The sequence below is a fragment of the Chenopodium album genome, chromosome 2 (assembly GCF_948465745.1).
Source record: "Chenopodium album chromosome 2, dcCheAlbu1.1, whole genome shotgun sequence".
Classification (NCBI taxonomy): Eukaryota; Viridiplantae; Streptophyta; class Magnoliopsida; order Caryophyllales; family Amaranthaceae; genus Chenopodium; species Chenopodium album.
In genome coordinates, this window is record NC_137835.1 from 46,449,481 (window position 1) to 46,457,236 (window position 7,756).

At 35.0% G+C, this 7,756-nt stretch overlaps 1 long non-coding RNA gene across 1 annotated transcript; it reads right to left on the reverse strand.

Moving 5' to 3' along the window:
- Positions 1-768: 768 nt before the first annotated feature.
- Positions 769-1,829, reverse strand: LOC145585771 (uncharacterized). The gene is made up of 2 exons (XR_014100723.1): positions 1,546-1,829; positions 769-1,068 (listed from the first exon to the last, which is right to left on the reverse strand). It is a non-coding gene; the product is annotated as an uncharacterized LOC145585771 (long non-coding RNA).
- Positions 1,830-7,756: the final 5,927 nt, after the last annotated feature.

A 7,756-nucleotide genomic window follows, 5' to 3' on the forward strand; every position in this document is an offset into this window, starting at 1 on the left:
TAAAACACTTTTAATCAAAGATCTAAACCATAATACATCATACTCTTTCAATAATTCATAAATCTAGAACCTAGGGTTTCAAAAATTGGGGCTTTTTAATTAAAAACCAAATCTAAAAATTAATCAACGTAATTATAATAATCAAACGTCAAAATTAAATCCCAAAACTCATAATTTACAATTAGATTAAAGCATAGATTAAATTTGAGCAAGAAAGATTTGATTTTTGTTATTTTCGAAAACCAAGACTGCTGACAGCAGGCCGGCGTCACTGTCGGCTGCTGCCAGCACTGGTGGTAGCCGCTGCTGCCGGCTGGGTGGCTGGTGGGCGGCGGTCCACCGGTGGTGGTGGTTCCCGGTGGTGGTGGCACTACTACAAAAAAGACCTTAGAGAATTGTTAAAATAGGCTTTATAGAACGCCTTACAACCGTTCTTCTGCTAAGCGATGTATAAGGTATATAGATCGCCTCAAATAGGCGTTATGTACGCTAAGCAATAGAGGGCGGTCCTTAGTCATAACCGTTCTCTTTTCCCTTCCTAAAATAAGAAATTAATGAAGAAAAAGAGAACGGTTGAGCTGCTAAACCGTTCTATAATATTGTTGCAAATAGAACTGTCACCTAAGACAACAGTTCTATAATCTTAATTTTTTTGTAAAATAAAAATTAAATAGCTAAAATATCTAGGTTGTACATCGAAATGTTGTATTCCAGTATTTTCTACTATATTTTTCGTGTATAACCATTTTTGGATAATTACTCTACTGATGAAAAAAAAAACTTGTATTTATAATATTTAGTTAAAAAATCAATATTTTCTATGTAAAAATATACCCTTGTGTCCTATATGTACAAGGGTACAAGTATAACACTAGACCAATGACAAAACAAATCTAGGATACTACCAATTCATAAAGTTACAATTTATTAACAATGATTTAACAAGTATATGACATGATGTAACATGATTGCATCGCTTGCCGCCGCATTCACCATAGATTTCTCTTCTTCAGTAAGTCTTCTTCACACTTTTAATAGTTGGAGATGAATTTAATTTGAGAATGAAACCTGTACAATTCAACACCATAGCAAATTAAAATTCAAATACAAAACAAAACAAAAACCAAATTCACACTACTAACATGCCATTCATAGTTTCATACTGAAATAAAATCAACCAAAAAACGATAATTATAATAATAATAATAATAATAATAATAATAATAATAATAATAATAATAATAATAATAATAATAATAATAATAATAATAATAATAATAACAATAATAATAATAATAATAATTAAAAAAAAGTAGATTAAAGAACTTACACAAGCATAACTACAGTTACAAAATATTACTAGTAATCTAAAATTCTCATAAGCTAAGAGATAGTATATATATATGCTTTTTTGAAATGGTAATTCCAAAATCCAAAGAATTAATACCCACTTCATAATTTTCTTTAATAATCCCAAAATTCAAATCATTAATAAAATTACGAGATTGCTAAATTGTTCATGTAACAAATTATAACAAAATTTACCCGATTTTTCCTATCTCCCATGATACCGACGACAAAACGATACTCTAGAGTTGCAATTGGAGGTATTGGGAGCGAAGAAATTGTTTCTGCCATGGATGATTGGAGTTTTCTATTACGGTGAGGAGAGAAAGAATGAGAGAATGAATCAGGTAAAATAAAAAAGGAGGCGGGTAGAATAAGAAATGAGTAGGGTTAGCTTTGCTAAAATATAAAGTAACTTCCTAAATTTTACATTTTAAAAGTGGGATAAAGTATGGGTGGGTGGGATTTTCGAAATTAACGCAATTCACTCCATTTAACCACCTTTATACAATTACTATTATTTGAAGCAATAGGAAAGAAAATCCCTTCATCCAAACAATTTACAAAAATACAAGTACTACGTGAAAACTGAAAGTATTTAGGTGTTGGAGGAGTTAATTTTTTAGTGTAAATAAGAATAGAGAACGGTCAGGCTCCTAATCGTTCTATATTCAGTATTTTACACTACGCCTACTATTGATGACCGTTCTATATAGTTGTAGAGAACGTATGTCATACCTAACCGTTCTACATGTTGCGTTTCATATTCTTGTTTTTGTAGTAGTGTGGTGCGAAAACAAAAGGGGAAGGGGAAGGAGAAAGAAAAAGACAAAAGAAAAATAAGGAGAAAAAGGAGAGAAATTTACCTTGGGTTTTCTCCACTCTGGGCAAAGTTGATTTGCCTCATAAGAAAGATATTTATACCCCTTCTCTACCACCCTTTTACCCTAAAATTTCCTCTTTTAGTTTTTTCCTAATCCCTTCCCTAATAAAACTTGTTAAAATCATAATTTCCTAAAATAAAACCCCAACTTTTATAAAATAAATAATTAAACAAACTTTCCTTTAGTAAAAATATTTCCAAACTTACATAGGATAAATAATTCAAACACCATAATTAAAATATTAAAATTATTTAAATACCTTTATAAAATACCTATTTTAATAAAATACGTATAAAAATACAGGGTATTACAGTCTACCCCCCTTAAAAAATGTTTCGTCCCGAAACTTGGGAAACGAAATTTAAAACATTTCCTCTTTTTTTTTTTTTTTTTTTTTTTTTTTTTTTTTTTGTATAATATTGCTGTACTTTTTGTCATTCCTTTACTCTTTTGTGTCTCTTTGAGAACACAATTATTCAAAATGATTGGTAAAATTTGTGCAAAAGCAGAAAAATAGCTAAAATATGGAGAAAAAGCGCGAAATTCTACCGCATTCTACCCCCTGAAAGAAAACGAGTTACGCCCCCGTAACTCAACATACCTGAAACAACTCTGGGTACTTCTTTTTCATTTCATCTTCTGCCTCCCAAGTGGCTTCCTCATATTCTTAGTTGGACCAAAGCACTTTTACAATTTTAACATTATTATTGCGTGTACTACGCACTTTACTGTTAATAATCTTGACAGGTCTTTCTTCATAAGTTAAGCTTTTGATCTAACTCAATGGTTTCGGGTTGTAAAACACGGGATTTATTAGGAATGTACCTTCTCAATTGGGACACATGGAATATGTCATGTACTTTACTAAGCTCTATAGGTAAGGTTAACCTATAAGCTACTTTGCCCATTTTTTGCAGTATTTCATATGGACCAATATACATTGGGCTGAGCTTTCCTTTCTTCCCAAATCTCATCACTCCTTTCATTGGTGACACCTTTAACAATACTTTATCACCAATTTCGAACTCTTCTTCTCTACGCTTCAAGTCTGCATAGCTCTTTTGGCGATCTTGAGCTGCTTGAATTTTGGCTCCTCAATCATTTGAGGCCCTAGAATCATAGTTTCACTAATATCGTTCCAACAAATTGGACTACGACACTTCCTCCCATACAAGGCCTCAAATGGAGCCATTCCTATGCTCGCATGATAACTATTGTTGTAGGAAAATTCAATTAAGTCCAAGATATCTTCCCATCCTCCTTGGAAGTCTATAACACAAGCTCTCAGCATGTCCTCCAAGGTTTGAATGGTTCTCTCGGTTTGTCCATCTGTGGTAGGGTGAAATGTCTTACTCATATTAAGTGTTGTAAAAAAATTTTCCTGTACACTTGTCCTAAATTTTGAAAGAAACCTGGAATCTCTATCAGTCACTATGTCCTTTGGAACCCCATGTAACCTCACAAAATGTTTGATGTAAGCTTTCGCAAGTTGCTCCATCTTCCAAGTCTCTTTCATTGGTATAAACACCGCTGATTTTGTAAGTCTATCTACCACTACCCAAATGGTGTCATTTCCACTCCTTGACTTAGGAAGGCAAGTTACAAAATCCATTGAAATGCAATCCCACTTCCATCCTGGGATTTCCAATGACTGCACAGTCCCTTGAGGTCTCTTGTGTTCTATCTTCAACTTTTGGCATGTTAAACACTTTGCCACAAACTCTACAACCTTATTTTTCATTCTAGGCCACCAAAACATCTTTTTTAAATCCTTGTATAGCTTGTCCCCTCCTGGGTGTACTGAGTATGGTGTATTGTGGCCTTCTTCCATCAATTTTCTTTTTACTTCTTCAAATTTCTATAGTACGCACCATCTACTTTTGTATCTCAAACTCCCATCTTCATGTATTTTGAAGTTTGTAGCTTTTCCTTGCTTAATTTTCTCGCGAATCCTATCCAACTTCACATCTCCCTCTTGGTTTGCTCGTATCTCATCGAATATTGTTGGTTTGATGCTTAGGTTCGAAAGAATACCTCCTGGTACACCCCATTCTACAACTTCTAAATTCAGTTTCATCATTTCTCTATACAACTCGTTAGCTACCACTAATGTGTTTAATCCATGACTAGACTTATGACTTAGAGCAACTGCAACTACATTCGCTTTCCCCTCATAGTATTGTATATCTAAGTCATAATCCGTCGTATACTCCAACCATCTTCTTTGATGAGAGTTTAAATCCTTTTGGGTAAAAATATACTTTAAGCTCTTATGATCTGTGTAAATTCTACATTTCACTTCATATAGGTAATGGCGTCAAATCTTTACTGCAAAAATGATTGCAGCTAACTCCAAATCATGGGTTGGGTAATTCACTTCGTGGGTCTTTAACTGCCTTGATGCATATGCAATCACCTTTCCATGTTGCATAAGCACACACCTTAAACCATTATTTGATGCATCACTATACACATCATACATTCCACTATCATCTTGTAGTGTAAGCACTGGTACTGTAACCAATTTGTGTTTCAAGTGTTGGAACGCCTCTTCACACTTGTCATCTCATTCAAACTTCTTGTCTTTCTTCATTAGAGTAGTCATAGGTTTAGCAATCTTTGAAAAGTCCTTAACAAAACGCCTATAATACCCTGCTAAACCTAAGAAGCTCCGCACATCCGATACTGTTTTTGGTGTAGGCCAACTCTTAACATGTTCTATTTTTGCTGGGTCTACTTCTACTCTATCCTTGGACACAACGTGTCCTAAAAATGCTACCTTTTCCAACTAAAACTCACACTTAGAGAACTTTACGTAAAGATAATTTTCCCTTAGTGTTTGCAGAATTGCCCTTAGGTGTTCTGCATGTTCCTCTTTGCTTTTTGAATACACCAATATATCATTTATAAACACTACTACAAACTTATCCATAAATTGATGAAACACCCTATTCATCAAATCCATAAAGATTGCTGGAGCATTTGTCAATCCAAATGGCATAACTGTAAATTTATAGTGTCCATATCTTGTCCTAAATGCAGTTTTAGGGATGTCCTCATCTGCAATCCTCAATTGGTGATACCCCGACCTCAAATCAATCTTTGAAAACACCGTGGCACCCTTTAATTGATCAAACAAATCATCGATTCTTGGTAGAGGGTACTTGTTCATTATGGTCACTTTGTTTAATTCCCTGTAATCAATGCACAACCTCATACTCCCATCTTTCTTCTTCACAAATAGCACTGGCGCTCCCCAAGGAGAAGCGCTTGGTCTAACGTATCCCTTGTCAAACAAGTCTTGCAATTGCTCCTTTAACTCGCTCATTTCTGCAGGTGCCATTCGATATTGTGCTTTGGATATTGGGGCTGTTCCAGGGACTCAATCTATAGTAAAGTCGATTGCCCTCTTAGGTGGCATTCTAGGAATCTCCTCTGGAAATACATCCAGGAATTCACTGACGACTTCTATATCCTATGGATTTGTCACCTGTTCATGATCCATATTTCTAACACTACACAAATATACTGGATGCCCCTTCTTCATGTACTTTGCCTATTTTAGCACTGATATTAACCTTTGGCACTTGGTTTCACCGTGCATCCAGTAAGTCACTGATTCATTTCCACTTGTTACCATTTTCACCTTCCGCGACCTACAACTGATCTCAGCATTGTACTTACTCAACCAGTCCATTCCTAAAATTTGATCAAAGTCACTCAACCCAAACTCAATGAGGTCAGACAAGAATACCTTCCCTTCTATTTCTAAAGGTACATTTCTAAAAGTTTTGGTACATTTCACTACCCCACCCGTAGGTATAGTTATAGCACTAGTGGAAAAAAGGTCATCCGTAACGGGCAAAAACTGCCCATCTATAACGGGTAGCGTCCGTTTCGTATGTGGCCGTTACGGATGGCCTTTGTTATTTGTAACGGGCACCACATGTTACGAATAATAGGTTATTCGTAACGGGCACTTGAAAAGCCCATTATAAATAATCCGTTATTCAAAACGGGCATTTAACAGATGCTTGTTACGAATAACGGGTTAGTTGTAACGGGATTTTCAGGGGCCCGTTACGAATAACAGTTATTTTTAATGGGCTTTTCAGGTGCCCGTTACAAATAACCCCGTTATCTGTAACAGGACATGGTTTTGCCCGTTATGAATAATGGATAATTAAATTTTTTTTAAAAATCCAGCAAAATGCTGGATTTTGCACACCATTATCCGTAACGGGACATGGCTTGCCCGTTACGAATACTGTATAATCAAATTAAAAAAAAATAAAAAAAACCAGCAAAATGCTGGATTTTACACACCATTTTATTTTTAGTTACAACATCAAAATCTCCTAATCTCATCCATTTTAATATTACTGTTTTTTAAGCTACAACCAAAATCACTACCTACGCTAGCAAAAAACACACAAGCTAGCCAACACAAGAACAGATTAAAATGACTAGGGACCTAGCTAGATTAGACTGAGTATCAGCTTTAGACGGCAGAAACAGTCATCTGCACTTGTGGTGTTGTTGGCTTCACGAGGTCCTTCACGGGCTTCCCCTCCTTTGGTGTAGACCCATAGTAGCAAGCGTACAAGATCAATTGTGCTACAGCAAGTATGGCTCCAACCCCATTGCCAATCTGCGCGCAACAAAGAAACAAATGATTAGGATACAAATTACAAGCATTGTAACGCTTACATTGAGAATCACTAGATGAAATGAGGTATAATTGATTACCAGAATGTAATGATCAAATCTGATGAAGGCCTATGCACTCCAAAAAACTCCATTAGACAAACCAGCCAATGAAAGAGTCAAATGCATGAATTTAACACTCTTCGTTTTTATGACCTTGTACTGTTTGTGCCAAACAAACATTTTTTCATAATTCAGTACATGATATGCGTGTAACAACTTGTAATGAACAACAATGTTATAAAGCTAAAATAAAAAAATACAAGTACAGATGCAAAATTCATACCATAACAATGAGAGGTGCACCATAGAGAATGATCCCAAAGACGTCACAAAAGATCCCAACAAAGGTAAGCCCCATATTTCTCCCCTTGAATTAGTCACTAACTTCTACATTCAGTAAAAATCGATGCATCAATATTTCGGCACCAATATGTAATAAACAAACCAGGCTCATTTACAAAATGAGATGCATAATTTAACAAAACAATGTAAGTGAAACTGTATCAGGCTATACAGATCACCCGGAATTCTGATCACGAGTTCGAAATTCAAAATCTAGCTGTAAGTTTTCAGATCCATGTGATTTAGGCAACATATATGTCAGATCGCCATAACAAAAATGCTTGCAAGTACTAAAAATCAAAGAAAATAAGCTGATTTCACCATAAAATTACATAATTCAAGCATAATTAAGCTTCGGAACTACGAACATTTTCGCATTACTTAAAGATCTCATAAATTAGTTTGTTTTTCACCAATTTAAAGTCATAACTACCAAATCGCATCTCATTTCCAAGCTAAATTCAAATTCGCAA